This window comes from Canis lupus, chromosome 13, assembly GCF_048164855.1.
Source record: "Canis lupus baileyi chromosome 13, mCanLup2.hap1, whole genome shotgun sequence".
Taxonomy (NCBI): domain Eukaryota; kingdom Metazoa; phylum Chordata; class Mammalia; order Carnivora; family Canidae; genus Canis; species Canis lupus.
The window spans coordinates 26,433,476-26,456,918 of NC_132850.1; the positions used below are offsets into that span (position 1 = coordinate 26,433,476).

The following is a 23,443-nucleotide window of genomic DNA, read 5'->3' on the forward strand; positions in this document are numbered from 1 at the left end:
TCTAATAGCATCTAAAACAACAAAATATTTAAAATACATTTAAGGAGGTCTGAAAAGCATAAGGCATTGATGAAAGGAATAAAAAAACCATAAGTAAGGCGTATCTTGTTCAAAACTCAGAAGAATTGATATTGCTAAAACGTCAATACTACCAAAAGCCATCTATAGACTCAGAGCAATCCCTATCATGATTTCAATGGCAGTACTTATAGAAAAAGGAAAAAAACATTCCTAAAATTTATCTGGAACCACAAAAGGTCCTGAATAGCCAAATAAATCCTGAGGGGGAAAAAAAAAACCAACAAAGTAGGGGACATCACACTTTAAAGTTATACTGTAAAGCTATAAACATCAAATTAATAAGGTTCTGGCTTAAAAACAAATAGATCAATAAACCAGAATCAAGCACCTAGAAATAAACCCAACTGTATATGGTCAACTAATATTTTGCAAGGAAGCCAAAAATAATCAATGGAGGAAAAATAGTCTTGCAGTAAACGGTGATGGCATAGATATTCACATATAAAAAAAATGAAATTGGAACCATACCACTTGCAAAAATTAACTCAAAGTGGATTAAAGACTTAAGTGTCAGATCTGAAACCATCAAGTTCCTAGAAGAAAACATAGGTAAACTCCCTATGTATGGATCTTGGTAATGATTTTATCAGTATGACACCTAAAGCATAAGCAACAAAGTAAAAAATGAACAAGTGAGACTATATCAAACTAAAGGAGCTTCTGCCTAGCTAAGGAAATCACCAAGAAAGTGAAAATAGAGCCTATGGAATGGGAAAATACAGCTTATGGGATGGGAAAAAATATATATCTGGTAAGGAGTTAGTACCCAAAATATATAAGGAACTCATACAAATCAATGGCTTAAAAAAAGCAATGTGATTTTCAAAGGGCCAAAGACCTGAATAGACCTTTCTCCGAAGAAAATAAATGTGAAAGGCCGACAGGTACATGAAAAGTACTCAACATCACTAATCATCAGGGAAGTGCAAATTAAACCACAATGAAATATCACTTCAAGGTTGTTAGAATGGCCCTCATCAAAACAACAAAAGATAACAAATGCTAGCATGGATGTAGAGCAAAGAGAATTCTTGTGCATTGTTGGTGGGATTATAAACTGAGTCAGCCATTATGGAAAATAGTATGGTGGACCCAGAAATAATTTTAAAAAGAAATACTATATGACCTGGCAATTCTACCTCTGGAATATACTCAAGGAAATGAAAACACTAACTCGAAAAGATATCTGCGTGGCCATGTTCATGGTAGCATTATGTAGCCGGGAAATGGAAATAAGCTAATGTTCGCTGATGGATGAATGGATAAAGAAGTTGTGGTATGCATGTGTATATGTGTGTGTGTGAGCGTGTACGTGTGTGTATAGTACTATAGTACCATACTATACTACTATAGCATATACTACACTATAGTGTGTGTGTGTGTGTATATCTATATTGTATATATATAATGGAATATTATTCAGCCATAGAAAACAAAAGAAAATCCTACCACTTGTGACAAGGATGGACCTGAAATAAATCAGAAAAAAGAAAGAAAAATACAATCTAATCTCATGTATATGTGTAACCCGAGAAAACAAAAACCAAAGCAACCCAAAACAAAAAACCCAACTCATGGAAAAAGAGATCAGATTTGTGATTACCAGAGATGAAGGCTGGAGGGGAGAGCAGAGGAGGGTAGTCAAAAGGCACAAACTTCAGTTAGAAGATAAAGAAGGACTGGGAATAATGGACAACATGATGACTATGGCTAACTCTGCTATCTGACATATAGGAAAGTTGTTGAGAGAATTAGTCCCGTGAGTTCTCATTACAAGGAGAATTTTTTCGTTTTCTTTCTTTTTACTCTATCTGTATGAAAAGATGGCTGTTGGCTGACCCTATTGTGTTAATCATTTCACAGTATATCAAAACCAAACCATCATGCTCTATATATTAAACTTATACATCCACAGTGATGTATGTTAATTATTTCTCAGTAAAGCTGGAAAAAAAGAGAAAGATGCCTGTAACACAAACCACTTTTATTACTGTGTATTCCTGTTGTATATTCTAAAAAGGAGAGTTTCTTTTCCTGGAATTTTAATCTTTCCACTGCTATTTTTAAGTTGTATGACCTTTGGTTAAGTCATTGGACCGTTATCTTGATTAGTATAAATGGTTGCTATATCTCCATGAAGGATTGCTTCAGAATCAAATTAATCAATATATTTGAAAGCACATACAAAAATGGTACTTTAAAGAGATATGAGAAAGATTTTAATATAATATTTTTGGACTTCTTATTAACCTCTTCTCCTTTCTACTCACAATAGACTCTCTGGCCTGCCTTCCTCTCCCTCGCTCCATTCAAGCAATAATGAGGAAATGATGATTTTTCTCTTCATGGCCTGCAGCTAGGGACAGTACAAAGTCAACAAAGAATTAAGTTTTTGACTTTTGATTCTTTAAAAAGATTGATTAAGAAGATTAAGAAAGCTCCAGGAAAGGCCTGCACTGAGAGCCATGGTGTTCATTTGTATGGGAATGCCCCATCTACTGGGAAAAGATATGCTTGTTAGCCCCTGCTTTGACTTCTAAAACTTTTGCTTTAAACTTTCAGCACCAAATCCTAGATAACCTAGGACTTAGAATATACTCCATAAACTATAGAATGGGGAAACTTATGAGGCTATAAAAGTCTCATTTTCCCATTAAAAAATAATAAAAGAATCAGAGGAAAATTAAAGGGGAGAGCTTTTTGAGATGACCAGAATCTAGCACGCCAGAGAGCAGCATCCTAGATACCAATTCCATGTCCATTGTTACTCCTAGGAGGAGTCTAGAAATGAGAAGGAGGGCAGGATGCCTGGAAGGGACCTCACGACATGCTTGTTTCTGACAGCTGGAGCTTAAGGGCTATGGCAAACATAAATATGTTTCACTGGGGCAAATAACTTAGTCCAACACATAGAGGAACAAAGAGCAACTCAGCAGAAACCAGAAATGGCAATATACTCTCCTGGACTAAATGTAGAAATAGTGAGTGTACAAATGGACAATGGCCAGACCATACATAAAAAAAGAGCTCTGACCCGTAATCTCTGCAGCAACTAGTCAAGGAAACCAAACCCAACCTTTGTAGCAATTAGCCCCCAAAGGTTAAGATTTGGTTTGATAACTGCCAGCTTCTTTAGCTTTTGTACCCTCCTCTGCTTGTAACTTAGGAATAAGGCAAGTATGCTTCCCTGAGCAATTATCGGATACCCCACTTCTAGTCTGCCCACCTGTGTCCCCTCTATGCCAACACCTTCCAATCATAGCCTACCTGAAGTCTCTCTTTTTTCCCCTATAGAGCTTTCCAATCCCCTGCCTGCATTTGAGTCTCTGCCAAATTTAAGTGATGATAGCTGGCTCCTTTGCTATAGAAAGCCCTGCATAAATAGCCTTTGCTTGCTCTTATTTGAGTGATCTTTATTGATTTTCACAATGTACATTCCCCTACTCATTCATAAGACTATACATAGGCTTATTCCCAATCTAGATGCCACACAGGGAAGAGGCAAGAAGAAGTAGCAGTGGGAAAACCCTAATTTGGCCAAGACTTAGCGTACAAAAACTGAATTTTAAGCCAAAGGAGACTGAGTTTTTTTGCATTTGTAAGATTAAATTTTCTAAAACTATGAAGGAATGGGAGATTATGAACTACATTTAGATAAAAGGGATAGATTTTATATATTTTTTGGAATGTACCAATGGTATAAAATGTAATATACTAGAGAGAATCTTAATTATATTGGACACTATTGCCTGAGTTATTTATCTATACTAAACAATGAAGATGTAGCATTTATGGCTTATTTTATTATTTACTGACCAAAAAAATTTTTTTTTTTTAGATTTTACTATCTTCTGTATACCATAGACACAAAGAATAACAAAGAATGACATAGCTATCACGTGGTCTAGCAGCCCTAGTACGGACACTAACACACATGTGACATTGGAGTGAACGTAATGATATACACTTACAGTATTATTTATGTCAGGGTTTGCTTACTCCAGACATCATAGCTATTAGAAGATATGGGGAGACCCCTCTGTCTGAAGAGACTATTACAGCTCTGCTCTCAAATTTCTGAGCAGCTCCAATATTTAAAACTTTTAGGAAACTAATACTTTTCTCATGAAGCTGTCTTAATAGGTGCTAGTGCAATAGGATATCTGAATTTTTTTAGTACAAATATCTTATGAAAATAACTCAGCACTTAAGTTGTCCAACAATTTGGCTCACAGTCTTTTTGACAGTGAAATTAAGATAAAAAGCAATTTAAGGAGTTATATTATTTCCTGAACCTACTGTATTTAATCAAAGGTAGCAGTCTAAAATAATTAGGAAACAAATATGTAATTTACAAAGCAGCTAAAGCAGATGTTTTTTAACATGCAATTTATTTCCTATAGAGCAATGAGAAATTTAAATGTAAGATTTGAAGATTATACTACTTTTCACCCTAACTCAAGCTTGTTTCACCAGGTACTGTGGATTGCCTTTGTGGATCTTAAAACATTTTTATATTCTCTTTGACTAGCTCAATGTTTTCCCCATGATGTTATTCTTTAGAATGGAAAAATTATGAAGAGATGGGAAGTGTCAGATTTCAATATAAGTATCACATCCTATAGAGATTGAGAAATAATGTTTAATATAAAATTTTGCATGTTTAAATGCTTTGCCTATTTTTGAGCACCTAATATATGCCAGGCACTGTGCCAAGTCCTGAGGGAATACAAACATGAATGACCTAGGACAGCCCGGGTGGCTCAGTGGTTTAGCATCACCTGCAGCGGGACCCAGGATCAAGTCCCACATTGGGCTCCCTGCATGGAGCCTGCTCCTCCCTCTGCCTGTGTCTCTGCCTCTCTTTATCTCTGTGTCTCTCATGAATAAATAAATAAAATATTAAAAAAACAACCATGAATGACCTAGCCCCTGTTCTCAAGGAACTTTTAGATATATAGGAGATAAAACAAACAGCAGATGTTCTATTTACATCTTCTTTAATTTCTTTTACAGTTTTGTACATATTTCATCAGATATTCTTAGGTATTTGATGACTTTTGATGCTATGGTAAAAACTATCATTTAAAATTTCATTTTCTATTTGTTTATTGTTTGTATATAGAAATAAAATTGTTTGTATATTGACCTTGTATGCAAAGACCTTGTTAAACTGATTAATTGTGTAGACTCTTGAAATACAAATAAGCAAATAAATAAACAAAAGACTTTTCCCCCATCCCAATAAGTGTAGAATATAAGAATCAGAAATACAGATTTCTGTAGAGCCTTTTGAATCATGTTATCTGTGAACAATGATATTTTATTTATTCCTCTTTGGTCTTATGCCTTTTATTTATTTTTATTGTCCTATCACACTGGTTAGGAATTTTAATGTCAAATGGAATTGGTAGTGGTTGGCATTCTTACTAGTTCCCAGTTTCAAGGGCAAATTGGCAATATTTTACCATTAAGCATATGTTTCCTGTGGTCATTTTCTTTCTTTTTGTAGGCATTATTTATCAGATTAAGAACAACTTATTCCTTTCCTAATATTTAGAATCCAAATATTTTAGGCAGAAAGGACTATAATAATGTGTGTATAAAATACTGTGCTTAAGTAATACTGTGTTTACAACGTTGTTGAAAGTACCAGAGGAGCTGGTTCCAGTGAGCTAACACTGGAGGTATCAATTTCAAGAACACATTACAGTGTCTTTAATAAAGGGGTCAGGAAGCTGATGCTGCACCATCATGAACTACCTCTTAATACTCATGTCTCTACTACCTTACTTTCCAGGAGGACCCATAGCAAGATGTTGGTTTATGCCTCACTTCTGCCTTCTAAATGTGCCCTGAATACTTCTAATTGGCAGAAGCAAATTTACATGTAGATCCTGGGCTGTATGTAGAGGTAGAAATGCCAGATTCTGTGGGATAGAAGACATGTGGAGGAAGGAGGAAAGTGTGCTAGTTAAACACCATTGACCAGTGGACGGTATCTAGCAAAGTCTATTCCTTTGACTTCTCAAAATTCATCTATATATACCCTTTATCTATTCTAAATCTTTCAAACAGCAAAGCAATAATCAGATGCTCTTGATTAACATAACTTCCCCTGGTACAAAGGAAGATACATTTATTCTTTTTTTTGTAGAGTATATCAGTCATTGAATTTATCTCCAGGTGAGTAATGTTCATTATCTTTGACATTTATTTATTGTCTTGATATTTTTAATAAAAAAGTAAATTATAAACTCTCATCAACATAGCTAATATAACATATATGTATATGGAAGGACATATGAATTAAAATGTTTTTAGGTATTTCTGACCAAATTTTTATAACTGGTCATGAGGCCATAGTTGGGTTCTATGACTTCCTTCTCCATGACTCACTCCATGTACTGTTTACCATTAGCTAATACCTTAAACAGTTTGTTTCTTTTCCTGATGTGGGGATACATGTCTGCATTCCTTGGGGATTTGAACAGTTTTAGATTTGTACTGGATTATTGCAGTCTCCTGTTAACATTTAATATCTGCCTTGGGAAATTTTGGAGACATCAGATATAAACTGCCCTCCTTTCACTCCTCATTTTGTGGCGGTAATGTCTTTCTTTATGATGTTCAGAATCAAACCCCAAGACACTGCAATCATCTCCTTTTTTTGGTTGATGGTTTGTTGCCACGTAGATCCGCAAATGACCAGGTGGCAGTCTCAAATTCCAGTTCAGTGGAATAATTGCTGTGTCCCCAGGATAAAGTAGGATTTTTAAAACTTAATTCTACCTCTTAATTCCAAGTTACATGTATCCTTGCTATGTCAATAACTTCAGTCAGAGCAAATTTAGCATTTAGGAAAGAGCCCAGCCAAAAAGGTGTTATCTGCTAGTTGCTATAACTATTTCAGCGACAAGACCTTGAAGTCCAGCTGCTTTGGCGTGTTGAGGTACATGCTAACACCATGAGTCTTTAGGACGTGAAACTATACTGGTGCTGTTTAATAAATCTCATAGCTAGATGCAATATTCTATAGGGTACTGCAAAGATAAATAAGACATGAATAGAGTCCTCAGTTGTTGATAGTGACAAAAGGATGGCTGGCTGACTAGGAAAAACTATAACTAGAATATTTTTATCTCAACGAGGACAAATTGCTACAATCTTGGGAGTTTTTTCCCCCCACATTTGGAATATGTCAGCTTTGCCATGATTTCTAGGGTACTCTTTGATCATTAGATCCAATGAGCATGATGTTATCAATGTAGCTAGTAAGATGATAATGGTCACTGAGAACTGAAATATGATGAAGTTCAAGAAAAGTAAACTGATTCTTATATTCTACATTTATTGGGATGGGGGAAAAGTCTTTTGTTTATTTATTTGCTTATTTGTTTTGCTTTTTTTCTGGTGTGGAGCTACATACCAGGCTCCAGAGACTGTTTTGAGTAGAGACTATACCTAGAATAGCAGCAGCTGAAATTCAAATCACTGAATGTTTAATCAAGTTTGTGAAAATTGACTGTGATTCTCAAAGATCCGTCCTCTGTGAGGGCAAACAAGTGAGTTAAATAGGGATATGCTAGAAATCATCTGCATCTTTGAAAACATTAATGGGGATACTATATTTGATTCCACTGAGGATTCCGTAATTTAAAAATGGGTATGTTTTGGATAAAGGAGCACTTCTGTAGACTTACAAGGACTCCTCCAATTTTCCAATCACAAGAGCTCTCATTCTATGGTTCAGAGTCAGTATGGTAAATCTTCCAATTGCTGAGCAAGTCCACTCTAACCATATACACAGATATTGGGGGAAGATTATGGGGTGGTTTTTCAGAATCTGTTACAAACCTATCGTGAAGATGAAAAACCTGGTATTTTGATAAGTTTTGTAATGTATGCAAGGGACAGGAAAATCTTTCCACATTTGGGGATAATTTAGTCAAGCAAAAATCTAAGTTATTTTTTCTCAAGGCTTTACTAGCTAAATACTTGACCTGTTTATACCTTAAATGATCTAATCCATATGCTGGAATCGAATACTTAAAATCAGTAAAATGATTTGTAAGAACTGTTTGAAGTCCTAAAGCTCTCCGAATTCTTTTTAATCAGCTAAGTTTTTCTTCCCCTTAGATGCTGAAGAGTATATTTTTGTCAGAATTAAATCAACATAACACATTCCCAGTCACTTGGCTTAGGAAATAAGACCCTGCCGTGATTCCGAGTAGCCTCGTATAAATTATTTTATTTTCCTTGCCTGCTTACCAGAATAGGCATTTCTTTTTTAAACTGCTCAATGAAACTAGTGGTAAAAACCCTTCTCTGATCAACCTAGAATGAGAGAGCATTCAACATGTTAAGGAATTTAGAGATTGTTGATGGTAATAGACTTCCATTAAAGATAACAAATGTAAGGTCTAAGGAAAGTAAATGAGATTCCAGGTCATGCAGCTAGTTGGTGAAAAAGTTAAAACTAGAACCTAAATCTCTTTACCATGCCTATTTGTGGAAAATAATCCCCTGGCTATAAAAATATCCTATTTCTCCCTATAATCCTTTTTTTGAAAAGATTGAAAAAATCTAATCTAGTTTTCTAATTGAAAACTAGAGATTTTTTTTTTCAAGATTTTATTTATTCATGACAGACAGAGAGAGACAGAGAGAGAAAGAAAGAGAGAAAGAAAGAGACAGGCAGAGGAAGAAGCAGGTTCCATGCAGGGAGGCCAAAGTGGGACTCAATCCCAGGTCTCCAGGATCACACCCCAGGCTGAAGGTGGAGCTAAATCTCTGGGCCACTGGGGCTGCCTAAAAACTAGAGATTTTAACACAGAAGTTTTCTTATTCTTATCTGAGTGTTTTAAAATAAGTGCCATTTTGATGTTTAATAGGCAGTCTTACTTTTTTTGCATTAAAGTCAAGTATTCACAAATTTTAAAGGACAAATCTAGTTTTGATAGGATCCTCCTTTCAAACACTTAATCTTTGCATTGTCTACATTATGACAGCAATAGTGGGGATATATTTACCATGCCTGATGAAATCCTTGATTCTTATTATCAGCTTAGGTTTTTATCTAATATAACCTGAGGGAAAAGAAAAGTCATTATGAGTCTCCTGGGTTTTGGCAAAGCTCGACCTTTTCTGAGAGGCACTGCTGTGAAAAGGAAAGGCGTGCTAAGAGGGGGTGATTGTTTCTAACTCCCTTGATGTTTGTAAAACATTGAACTTAAATGCAAGGATTTATTCGGGAAAACAAATGGTTCTAACCAGATTTGTAAGTTTAGACAAAAAAAGTCAACTGAAGAAATGAGCTTAACTTCCAATGGAGAATGGAGGGACCATTCTCATAAAACTTTTCTTATAGTAACTCCATATTGAGTTTCTACTCATAATGGGTTCTTTCTGATAATATCTTTGTAAATGAGCAAATTAAACTCGGGAGGCACACAGTGATTTTCACTTGGTCCAATATTTTTAACAAGCATGCCCTCTGGTAGAGAAATGAACGTTTTAAGAGATACAGTTTCTGATTTTATTGGGAGTCAGACTTGGATGATCCAGAGAAAATATTACTCCAAAGATCCTCTTTCAAAACTGTCTTTTCTGAACTAGTAAGAGAAGATGACTAGGCCAAATGTTATTTTGATAGTATTAGTATTAGGAACAAGAGGAGGACATGGGTAGGCATATTTTTCACTTATCTATGGAACTGAATTCAGGCTGAAAAGAGTGCTTGTGGCACTGAGGTATCCAATTGGGGATATGTACCTACCCAAGTACACAACTACATTCTTAAGTCCGGCATAATTTTCTAAAGTGAGACTGAGTTTAAGAACTTTGCTTATAGTTGCAATAGTGTGATCCAAATATTATCTAAGGTATTTGTTGCAATGCAGATTCCTAAGCTACAATGACAGAACTGTCTTATCTGAATTTGTGAAGTTCAGACTGTGGAATCTGCATGTTTATTTAGAAAGGAATACTGGATTTTTGCTTGTTTGTTGAGAGAATGAGAGCAAGCATGGGATCAGGGGAGGCAGAGGGAAATGGACAGAGAGAAGCCTAAGCAGATTCCACACTTAGGATTCTCTCTCTCCACAGATGTCCATCACCAGATGAATGGATAAAGAATATGGGAGATTTTGGAATGGAATATTACTAAGTCATCAAAGGATGAAATCTTACTATTTACATCGACGTGGATAGAACTGGAAGGTATTATGCTAAGTGCAATAAGTCAAACAGAAAGACAACTATCATATGGTTTCACTCATATATGGAATATAAGAAATAGCACAGAGGATCATAGGGGAAGGGAGGGAAAACTGAATGGGAAGAAATCAGAGAGGGAGACAAACCATGAGAGACTCTTAACTATAGAAAACAAACTGAGAGTTTCTGCGGGGGGAAGTGGGTAGGGGGTTGAGGTAATTGGATGATGGGAACTAAGAAGGGCATGTGATGTGATGAGCACTGGGCATTATAAGCAATGATGAATACTTGAAATCTACATCTGGAACTAATAATGTACTATATGCTGGTTAATTGAATTGAAATTTAAAAAATTTTTCTCTCTCCCTCTTTCTCTCAAAAAACGAAAAAAAAAAAAAGACTGTTTAGAAGCAATTCATTTTTTTAATAGCCCTTTATCTTTTTTCTTTTAAATGAGGTAGACCAACTTCACAAACTTAAAACTTGAATCTAAAGTTAGTATAGTTCTGTGAATGAACATCCACTGAAGAGAAATAACCTACATTTGAGAGAGTAAACATTGTATTTGAATTTTGGCAAATTAATGCAAATTCCTAATACTCTCCAGCTTAACTACAGATAGTTCAGATTTTTTTTTTCTTTTTTTTTTCAAACTTTTTTTGAGATTAAACTTTGCTTCTATTTATAGATTCTGAGGAGTGTTCTTGAACCAAAAAATTCAGTAAAAAGGAGGAGGGGCAAGTGGGGAGGAACAAAGGTGTATCCTCTGTGGTTCGGGTATAAAATAAATGTTAATAAGAAGGTATTTGTCTCAGGACTGGCAGGTGACAATTCATACTGTAGTAAATCTTGCAATTTGTGGTTGTTCATTTTTTGTAATAGATCTGATAGCAAAAGCAGTCTTTTAATTATCATCATTGATTGATTGTGAGGCAAAAAGAAATGGCACTACTTGGCCATTATCCATTGTTTCCCAAACTGGTTTATCCTACAATGAGGGTATATGTTAAAAATATAGATTTCTAGTAGCTTCCTTCCAAGTTCTGATTTGCTTGATCCATAATGGGACTCTTGGGAATCTGTCTTTATTTTAGTTATTTATTTTTTAAAGTTATGCCATTTTTATGATCAGGTAACTTTGGAAACACTATTCTAGTTTATTTCATTCTTTGTCAAAATTTTCCTTTAAAAAAACCCTGCAGTATAATACCTCAGCCTTAACTAATTCTTATCGTTCTCTTTTTAACCTTCTACATCTTTAACTTATTGAGTGAGTTTGATGTGAATGAAAATCAAGATGGTTGGTTCTGTTCCTGCTTCAGCCACCTAATATGAATTAAAGCAAATCATATAATTGGCTTCAATTTCTTTCACTTTATTCCTCAAATGTTTCTTTATTGTCTCTTGTGTGCTGTATATTCATCAAAGGAAGGAATCATGGCAGATGATCTCTTAGGTCATTTTAAGCTTGAAAATTTTGTTTACAGAACACGCTTTTTTCTATCCTTAGAGTCAACTCTTAAAGATAAAATGGACATCACCTTTTCTGTTAAGTTGGCGGGGTGTGCCATAAAATACTCTGGGCTTTTGACCTGTAATTTATTTCAATGATTCTTATGTCCAAATAATCCTGAATCCTGAAGTCCAAATATCTTTTGGACTGTAAATTATTTGTATATTATAAAATCCCTGGCTGGATATCGTAGTTTTAATATATAAATATTTTGGTGAAGGGTTCTTCAGCAGCTAGAAGGATCCTCAGGTATAATCCAGTTTGTGTCTATGACAGAATAAAGGATAGAACCTGGATTCATAGAATTTCACAGTCCAGCCTTCGTTGTACAACATTTTCATCATTTAAAATAAAAGTAACTTGGTCTCAAAGTTTGGCCATCTTGGAAGTGATAATAAAGAAATGATCAATGTATCGCATCTGCACAACAGGTTTACTTTGTAAGAAGCAACACTGTGTTGTCTTTATCAGGAAGAAAACAAAATGCTTTTAGATTCTTAAATCTGATTTTTTATTTTACAATTTTCTTGATTCAACATATGATAGGATATATAGGTTACACACACACACACACACATATATATTATTTATTATTATTATTTTTTTACTGTCTTTTTTGTGTGAAATGTGCTGGGGATAGAACAGAGTAAAACACAGATGGTTCCTACCCCAAATCTCCGTTTTTAAAGGGTTTATATTCTGGTGGGGAAACGAGACAATAAATGAGAAATACTGAGTATACTCTATATGAGTATACTCTATATCAAAAATGAGTATACTCTATATCAAAAAATTAGTATACTCTATATCATTAGAAGTTACACAATCTCTAAGGAATAAACAGAAGAGGAGGGTAGGATCTACTCAGAGGTAGTTAGGTGCGGTGCTAATGGCAATGATGGTCTTACTGAGAAAATCTCTTCAGCAAAGACTGGAAGGAAGTGAGAGTTCAAGTTACAGTGTGTCTGTGGCAAGAATGTTCCAGGCAGAGGAAAGAATAAGTGCAAAGTCTTGAGGTTGGGGCATACGTGACAAGTTTTTAGAACTTCTAGCCTATAGTGGGACTGTAGTAGGGAAAGTAAGATCAAGGTTTAGGGTACAAGGTCAGAAAACTAATGGGGTCAGATCATGTAGGATATTGCAGGTCACTGTAAGGTTTTCAACATTTACTCTGAGGGACATGAAAATCTGCTGGAGGGTTTGTGCAGCTTTGACTAAAGCTTGCAAGTCAGTTAATAAGACTGCAAGTACAACTGTATTACTATGTCCCTCTGCTTCTTTGCCCTGGTTTCTGTCCTACATGACCCTGTTGTACCTTTGGTAAGATACAAAACTGTCTAATGACAGTTTCAGCTACATCATAATGATGAAGTCATTTGACAGTGGTGGAACTGATGACATAAATAAGTCAGAAATTTGCCCTTAATATGAATAATCACCATGCACTACACACACACATATATTTGAATTTATTTTTATTTTATGAATATTAGGTTGTCATTAATAAATATTATATTTTTGTACTTATATTTCACTTGTATTTGGTTTCATTTGTGATTAAGAAATGATACCATAGGGACACCTGGGTGGCTCAGCAGTTGAGCATCTGCCTTTGGCTTAGGGCATGATCCCGGGTCCAGGGATCGAGTTCCACATTGGGCTACTTGTGAGAGCCTGCTTCTCCCTCTGCCTATGTCTCTGCCTTTCTTTCTGTGTTTCTCATGAATAAATAAATAAAATCCTTAAAAAAAATGGCAACATAAAATAAATGAAAATATCTAAGGTTTATAGTTTAAATAACATTTGCATTATATAATATTTTATGTGTTAAATATTTGAGCATTTTAGTGGTTATTAGATTCAGCTTTAAACGTTTTTAACATGGTAATGATAGATAAATTAATGTAGAGAGTTTTAAATCTTAAGTGTTAGCAGAAACTTAAAGAAGATATTTCATTGCATTTATGATATTTAAAGTAAGGCAAAACATTTAACATTAACAGAATTAAAGTTTTCTTTTTAGAAATATTATAACTACAATTTTGTTAACTTCTCAGTAAGCATTTGCGATGGCGTATTGGATTTAACATAAGCTACTGAATATATTGTAAAATCTGTAGAGTAATAAAACTTTAATATATTTTCCAACATGAAAAGCAAAATGTTATTTCTATATAAAGTTTAATAAAAAGAATTTTTAGATTGAACAGAATGGAATCATTTCATTACTAAGGCTTTTTTCATTTTTACTAGGAAAATCTTTTATAGATTTGAATAATGACTCATTTAATTAGGAAAAAAAATTTCTACGTGAAACCATGTCTTTATTTATGTACTAAACATGTAATAAAGTATATGATACTATTTTAAAATTAAAGCAAACATCCAGGGAAACTTAAAAAATTTATAGGCTTCATTTCTATTGTTTAGTTTGACAGAATAATAGATTTTCTTTCATCTTTTTATTCCTATGTCATTAATCCCTCTGGTTTTCAGCTTAAACTTTTTCATTCATTTGGATACTAGATATAGGGGATGCAAATTAGTAGAGCTCATCAGTAAGGTAAACTGATTAAACTATATATACGTAGATTCATTTTCTAGGAATACATCTTGCTGCACAAATATCGTCTGACTCTACCATATGTTGTTTTAAATGCAAAGCACATTTTCCTGTCTGATATTTCCTAATCTTACTACAACAAAGTCAAATGCTTCCAATTTTTATAGACTGCAGAGAATGTTGTTCAGAAACACCCAGTAATTTATTTTTACATTATTTTGCAGTACAGCAAGATTACCTCACCATTGTTAACAGATGTTTTTGTCTCCACCAGAGTTTGCTGTTATTTCATCAAACGTAAAGATACAAAGAAGTGCAATAAGAAATGTATATTCTTTTCTCTCATAACATTTATCACAATCAATACAGTATTGGAGCAATGCTAATACTGTTGTGGTCCTTTGGGGCTGGAAGTGCTTGTAGTGTAGCCGTGGTACTATGAGCTGGTGCCAGGATACATTCATGGAAACACTTAACGATAATACTGCTTCAGTAGAGGCAGTAATGGTATAAACAGGGCAAAGGAAATACCAGAATTGCAACAGATGCAATTGATTATATGCCTTGGGGAATATTCCACTCATTTATTTTAAGTCCAGTCCATGTAAATCAAAAGACTGTAATGTTGTCAGTAAGACATATCACAGACATTGTAATATGCTATGACATTGCTCCTGCTTTACTGACACAGTGGATCATGCCTTTGGACACGAGAAGCCGTCTGAAGCATAGTTCTTGCACTGTCAACTGTAGAAAATAATCTGACTTAAGCATCTGAATCACTATGAACTGTGATATGGCTTGTTCCAAAAATAAAAGGTGATAGGACTGCTTTAGGCAAAGTTAACTTACGTATTCAAACTTGGTCTTAAATCTCTCACTAAGGAGACAATAATTTTCAATAATACTCATAGCTGTCAATCTACACGAGACCAATAACTTTTAGGCAATGAGATAGGCAACTTTGGAAAATTACTCTAAAATCAGGATTTCAAAGGATGTGTTCTCCTGTAGAGATGATTTCTGCAGAGAGTAAGAGCATGACGACCAGGTGTCTTGTCTTGTCTTCTTTCCAGTCATTGAGTGGGCAGTTTCCTAGTTAAAAATCTTCTCTTCCTCTGTCAGTTATAGATTGTGCCAGACAAGGAAAGCTGTGCAACATTTCTCAAATAAGGTGCAGGTATAGCACAGAGATTAGGGGAAAACAATTTACATTTCCTTTTAGCTCTTACTGATTGAAAGATCCAGCATACCCCAGATTCACCTTGAAAGCGTGAAATTGGCCAAGTGGTTCTTTGAAAGCTGAGGCTTAAAGGAAATTGCTAAGTATTTTAATACATGAAGGAGTTGGAAGTCTTATAATTAATGCTAATGTATGGCCTTATTCCTATGAAATTACACATTACATGCACATTAATTATGATTAGCATCCCTTGAATGAATAGCAAAGGAAATAATAATGATTTGATACTTATTATACAATGCTATCACAGCCTTTTCTAAAGAATGGGCTTAACTTGCTCAATAGATAATAAACAGATGCTAAATTCCAGTTTATGATTCCCTTCACTAGACAGTTTGTAAAATAGGCAAGCAGTGAATGATTTAGCTTCGATACTGCTCCTTTAAAAAAATCACAGCGTGGCAATTTAACTTGTGACATTGAAAGGAAACCTATCATTTTCTTTAAAGTGGAAAATAGAATGCAATCATATTTTTATTATTATTCTTATACCACATTTGATCTGAAGACACAGCATAAGCTTTCATTCAGTCTTGCAACAACTTGGGAATCACAGAGATACAAGTTTGGATTTGTTTTTTTCTCTTTAAAGATTTATTTATTTATTTGAGAGAGAGAGAGCACACAAGGTAGGAGCCTAGAGGGAGATGGATAGAAAGAGAGAATCTCAAGCAGACTCCCTGCTGGGTACAGAGCCCAACACTGGGGTCCATCTCACCACCCTGAGATCAGGACTTGAGCTGAAATCAAGAGTTGGACACTCAACCGACTGAGCCACCCAGGCGCCCCTAGTTTGGAACTTTATGCATGTGTTAATAATATATTTACTTCTGCTTATATGCTGACCATATTGATAATTATATGACATTTCATCAGTTATGAATCATTGTCCCTAAATTCAGGACAAGAAAAATCCATAAACACACACATATATGTACGATTGGATCAGAGTTGGGGCTTAAAAGAAAATTTCAATCATTTGGTTATTGTGGGCAATCCCCCTTCTCGGTGTTGTGCAGCAACCTGACAAACTGAAGGCGACCCTCTAGACTTGGGTCTATCAGTATAGCTGCTGATACATTGCTTTTATTTATGTATGCAGGTTAATCATCCCTGGTGCCTTTATTCCAAATGTGGGTGTGAGAATGTTTTGAGTCTGTAATTTTGCGTGGAGAGCCAGCCTCCCCAAAGGCAGCCCACAGGTGAAATCTTGCCACATGATGGGGTGCTGCTAGGGATAGGGAGTTCCCACTCCTCTCAGAGTCCAACAACTTCGATCACCCTCAGTTGTACGAACTCAGCATTTTCCCTCTAATTTTTGCTTGTCCCTATCTCTGTCAAAAATAAGCTTTTCCTCTTTACCCTATGATTATTCTCTCATCCTCGAAATCTAGTTTTCAAAACAAAAAAGCTAAGGAGATCTGTAGTCAGTTAATGCTTCAAGCTCTGCAACCAGAAGCCTCTTCTGAGATAAAGGGGCAAAAAGATCTGGATACCTTATGGGTATGTGAAGATGGAAAAACACAGTGAGAACAGAACCCAAATTAATAGCTCAATAAATTACATTGCCTCATTGCTTAAAAATTCCACCTGGATTTTTTAACGTATCAGTACTCATAGTTCAGTTTGGAATTATACACTCAAAAAAAAAATGGGACACATACACAAAGGGGAAAATGTACATTGGCTCAATCATTTCCAATCCAGAGATTTTTGTGTCTGATTCACAGAGAAACCTCAGCAGGCAAGTGAAGCACGCAGGAGGTGGATGTTATGTATTACTGTGTGTGTATTATTTCTACTGAGCTCTACCTTTCTCCAGTCCTGATTTTATCAGTGAGTCCATGGCTCTCAAACCACATATGGAATCTCGTAAATGGTGGTCCTCCATCCAACTTCCATTGTATTCAGACATCTGTTAAAAGAATTCTTCCTTTGAGACCTACTTGGTTTCACAGAGCATTTAAAACTTAGTTGCCAGTTTGATCTGAGTTTGCTTATCCTGCCATTTACTCCTGTGGCATCACGTTCATCACACAGCTTCACTCAATGTTAAAATACTCAAAGCCCAAGATTGAGACTAGACCTAGGGGATTGGAATAAATCACCGCCTGAGGGCTCTATCAGCTTGGTAGAGCTAGGCTAGCAGTGAGAAGAGTAGTTAACGTGTAGGTGGTGCTTACTGTGTCCCAGATGGTCTTAAGGGCTGTATAGGTATTAACGATTTCAGTCCTTCAACTCAGTGAGGCTGCTATAATTTTATCCCCATGTTATAGGTTAAGAGAACTGAGGTGGAGACTTTCTGTGATCGTCCAAGTTCACATAGCTTATAGGAAGCCGACTGGGATGTGAGACTTGTAGTTTGACAACTGAAATTGCTCCTCTTAATCATTCTCCTTAACACCATAGTTTCCTAGGATGGAGGAGTGGGTGCGGGGTGCCATCACCTTTATTCCCATCCTTCCGTAACCCAACTCATATAAAATGTATGCATAAGCTTCCATTGCAGAAACAAATCAGTACAATTATGCTTCTTGCCGAAAAAAGATCTCAAAGCATTTAAAAATAAGTTTTCATTTGATGCATATGTACTACATGTCTGATATATTTATTTGCATTATGTAAAATTAAGATCACAAAGAAGTACAGTGTGGAAGTCTACTTTTTCATTTAACTTGATATCATGAGAATTTTCCACTTGAGTGATTTCTAAAATATAAGCTTATGTCGTAAAATATATGAAATTTTAGATTGTTCTCGTCTTTTCACAGTTCTAGAAAAAGATAGTGAAAAATATTCTTGTACTCTTATGATCACTTTCTTAAAACACATTTTCCGAAGTGAACTATGGGATAAATCATATAAACATATATAAGGTTTTGAAAGCTTTTTTTTCCAGATTGTCTCCTCAAAGTAGTCTTGCTTTATATTCCAACAAATAGCACACAGGTGCCCTTTGCAATATAAGCTCAGCGACACTGGGTATTTCATTCACATTTATGTGTTACTAGCAAGGGCAAAACGTTTGTTATATGCTATTGGACTGTTTTAAATTCTTCCGCGGATGTCTATTTTCCTTGGCACAAATGTCTTTTTCTTATTGTGTTCCAAGTATGATTTCCCTAGTAAGAATAAGCAACCTTTGACTTTCCCATAGAATATAAATATTTTTTCCTAGTTTGTTGTTAGTCTGTATTTTGCTTAACATGATTTTTAAATAAGTTTTAAAATATAGTTTAAATGTATCAAACACTGCCTTGATAGCTTCTTCTTTTATTTTCATGTTGAGAATGGCTACCTTTATTTTAATGTTGGAAAAATTATCAATATCTTCCCTAGTTATTATTGGTTTATTTTAAAATTTTTTTTCGCAGTGTAACTGATCTGGAACATATTTTAGCAAAAATTGATACTCAAATTATTTGCATGTAGTGGTATCTTAATAATATTGATTTATCTTCATTTATCAAAGCTTTCTTTTGCTTCTTGCTAAGTTTTTATAGTTTTCTTCATAGAAGTCTACAATTTCTTTTCAATTTTATCTCAAAATATTATGTATCTTAGATGCTGTTATGAAAAATATATATTGGGTTTTTTTTCAAGTTTAGAGTTTATTTTCTTTAATTTAAATTCAATTAGTCAACATATAGTATAACACCCAGGGCTCATCACATCATGTGCCCTCCCCAATGCCTGTCACTCAGTTACCCCATCCCCCTCCACCTCCCCTTCAGCAGTTTGTTTCCTAGAGCTAAAAGTCTCTCATGGCTTGTCTTCCTTTTTATTTTATTATAGATTATAAGCAAGATATGAATTGCATATACACTTACATTATATATTTATCTGTATAATTAATCAGCTTCTTGAAATCTCTTAACTAATTTTTATGTTTTAAAATCCTATTATAAGTTTTACAAAAGCTGTGGGTTATGCACAAAGATGGTCAGAACCATCTACAAAACAGATTTTGTCTTCTCTTCTAATTGTTATATGTCATTTTGTTTTATTGGATATTTATAAATTCTAGAATAGTGTTAAATGGTGTAAAAACAAGTATCATTTTCTTTTTCCTTATTTTAATTGGTCATTCCTAAGCAGAATATTGGCTCCTGTTGAGATAACTTACTCAAAAATATTTAAGCTTCTAATTCTTGCCAGGTACTCTAGAGATTTCTAGAGAAACATGTAAAGAATAAACAAGATAAATAAGTAGATATATTAAGTTAGTCAATGCTAAGTGTTAAAGGTGAAAAAATAAAAATATCCAGACAATGGAGTAAGGTATTTGGGTAGATTGGTTCTAGATAGGATGGTCAGGGAAGAACACACTGAGAAGACAGTTTTTGAGTAAAGACCTTAAGGAGGGGCACCAGGTGGCTCAGTTGGTTAAGCCTTTGCCTTCAGCTCAGGTCATGATCTCAAGGTTCTGGGATTGAGCCCCACATTGGGCTCCCTACTCAGTGGGGAGTCTGTTTTTCCCTCTGCCCCTCCCTCAACTCATCTGCATGCACCTCTCTCTCTCAAATAAATAAATAAAATCCTAAAAAAAGGAAAAGAAAAGAAAAGAAAAGAAAAGAAAAGAAAGAAAAGAAAAGAAAAGAAAAGAAAAGAAAAGAAAAGAAAAGAAAAGAAAAGAAAAGAAAAGAAAAGAAAAAAAAGACCATAAGGATGTGAAAGAGCTAGTCATGTTGATAGTTCATATCTGGGCAAAGATTATTCCTGGAAAAGGAAACAGAAAATGTAAAAGCCCAAAGATAGGAAGGAGTTTGTCTAGTGTATTTGAATAGCAGCATGATCGATCTTCAAAGATTTTTTTTTTTTTTTTTTTTTTGATCTTCAAAGATTTGAAAGTTAATGAGGCACCAGACCATGTGGAATTGGAGGTCATAATAAGCACTTTGGTCTTTATTCTGAGTGAGGTGGGAAGTTAAGAAAGGCTTCTTGAAAGAAACTTTAGAGATTTCTTTTTAGGAAGAAATATTGAATCAATTGTAACATGAAGGATTTTATCAAGAGAATTTGTACAAAAAGCTTAAGGATTCTCTTTATCTGTAACACAAAATGAAAAAAAAATGTAAAAAACTGGAAGCAAACTTGAATGAGTTATAGTAAAATATCTTTAACCACAGCAAAGGACATTGTACATTGGAGAAAACAACAGCACACTTGCCTTAAAAAATTATTATGAAATTTAAATGAAATAATGTATAAAATATTTAGTTGACTTTTGATGAATAGTAAATACCAAACTTGTTAACTTATTATTATTAAAACTATTTCAATATGTTATGACATAGCAAGAACATTGCCAGGAGAATAAATATATACACTAATTGTAAGAAATGTAAATTTCACTTTTTAAAACAGAATTAAACTTTATTAAAATAGCCATATACCTTATTTCTTTAAATTTTCAGTCATATAATTTTAGGATATTTTCTCAATGATGACTTTAGCCTCACAGCAAACCTAGGTCTCTTGGAGGTAAATTCTAGGTACTTTTTTTTTTTAAATAGATTTTACTTTTTAAAGCAATTTTAGGTTCACAGTAAAATTGAATGGAAGATACAGATATTTCTTCTACACCACTTGGCCCACACATGCACAGCCTTCTATTATCCATATCCCTCACCAGAGTAGTCCATGTGTTACAACTGATAAACCCACACTGACACATTAATACCAACCAAAGCCCACTGTCTACAATAGGATTCAGTCTTGGCATTGTATATTTTATGGGTTTGCACAAATGTAATGACATGTATCTATCATCATAGTATCATATAAAGCAGTTTCACACCTAAAAATCCTCCATGCTCCACCTATTCATCCCTTACCCCTGACAATCATTGATCTTTTTACTCTCTCCGTGCTTTTTCTTTTCCAGAATGTCATATAGTTGAAATTGAATAGCATGTAACTTTTTCCTGGATTCTTTCCAGTTTTGTTTTTTTAAGATTTTATTTATTTATTTATTTATTTATTTATTTATTTATTTATTTATTTTGTGACCAGGGTGGGGGGGCAAAGGGAGAGAGAAAAAGGATCTCAAGCAGACTCTGTGCTGAGTTTGGAGCCCCATGTGGGGCTCAATTTCACTATCCTGAGATCATGACCTCAGTGGAAATCAAGAGTTGGATGCTTAACCAACTGAACCACCCAGGTGCCCCAGTTCCTTTCATTTAAGTTTGTTCTGTGTCTTTTTATGGTTTGTTGGCTCATTTTTTTTTTCCGCAGTGAATAATATTCCATTGTCTGGAAGTGCCCTAGTTTATTTAGCTCTTTACCTATTGAAGGGCATCTTGGTTGCTTCCAAGTTTTGGCGATTATGTGTAAGCTGCTATAAACATGGAGGTTTTTGTGTAGAGAGAAGTTTTCAATGCCTTTTGGTAAACATCAAGGAGCACTATAGCTGGACTACATGGTAAGATTATTTGTTTTTGTGAGAAACTACTGAACCGTCTTCCAAAGGATCTGTCCCATTTTGTATTCCCACCAGCAATGAATAACAATTTCTGTTGTTTCATATTCCCTTAAGCATTCAGTATTATCAGTGTTTTGAATTTGGGTTATTCTAATAGATATGTAGTGATAACTCACTGTTATTTTTATTTCTCTGATAACATATAATTTGGAGCATCTTTTTTTTTTTTTGGAGCATCTTTTCATACACTCATTTACCATCTGTATATCTTCTATGGTGAGGTGTCTATAAAAGTCTTTGACCCACTTTTCAAGCAGGTTGTTTTTTGTACTGCTGAGTTTTACAGGTTCTTTGTATATTTTGGATAACAATCTTTTATCAGATATGTCATTTGAAAATATTTCCTCCTAGTCTATGGCTTGCCTTTTTATTTTCTCAATGTCTTTTGCAAGAAGAAAATTTCAATTTTAATAAAGTTCTGCTTATTAATTCTTTCTTTAAGGGTTCATACCTTTGATGTTGTAACTAAAAAGTTATTGCCCAACCCAGGATCATCTAGGTTTCCACTTACCCTACATTCTAAGAGTTTGATACTTTGTGTCTTATATTTAGGTCTTTGATCCATTTTGAGTTAATTTTTGTGAAGGGTAGAAGATCTGTCTGTACATTCTTTTTTTTTATTAAATTGCTTTTGCTCTTTTGTCAAAAATTAGTTGACTACATAAGAAGTCTATTTCTAGGCTTTCTATATTCTGTTGCCTTGATTTGTCTATTCTTTTGTCAATACCACTCTGTCTGGATTAGTATTGCTTTATAGCAAGTTTTGAAGACCAAGAGTGCCAGAATTCCACCTTTGTTCTTCTTCTTCAATATTGTATTGGCTATTCTGGGTAATCTTTGGTACTTTTAAATATTAAAATGTGGGCAGGAAATCTAGTCTGTAGCACTAAAAATGTATATGATAGATCAAGAATACACTCTTATTGTCTTTGAAATTTGCCATCACATTGTAATATGTGGATCCAAGACAGAGACTATAACAAGCTTTTCTATTTTGAATATATAGAATTATGATAAATTTTCTGTTTCTTGGAGACAGTGAGAGGGGAATAGTAACAATAATAGAGGTATGTGTGTCAGTGTGTAAAGTTATCTGGGCATTAAACACTCTCTGCACATATTGAATGTCTATGCAATGCATGGACTACAGTTCAACCAATTGCACAAATATTGGGTTTAGTTGGAATAAATGAGAGTCAGTGGACTCACTTCTAGATTATCACATTAAGCAGTTTTCTTGTATAGAATTCTAACTAGTGGTACCCAAGTCATCCTGGATCACTGGTTTGAAAAGGTAGCTGCTCACTTTCTGTACATATGCTCTTGACCTGGATTTTATTT

The 23,443-nt window shown here is 34.6% G+C and overlaps 1 long non-coding RNA gene across 2 annotated transcripts in view; it reads left to right on the forward strand.

Moving 5' to 3' along the window:
- The window catches only part of LOC140602819 (uncharacterized), a 173,428-nt gene that overhangs the window by 127,075 nt on the left and 22,910 nt on the right, over positions 1 to 23,443 (forward strand). The window contains exon 6 of one of the 2 annotated variants that reach the window (XR_012005744.1): positions 10,189 to 10,302. The exons of the other annotated variant lie outside the window; for it this stretch is intronic. This is a non-coding gene — a long non-coding RNA (uncharacterized lncRNA). The remainder of the gene's footprint in view (positions 1 to 10,188; positions 10,303 to 23,443) is intronic. 2 annotated transcript variants of the gene reach the window in all.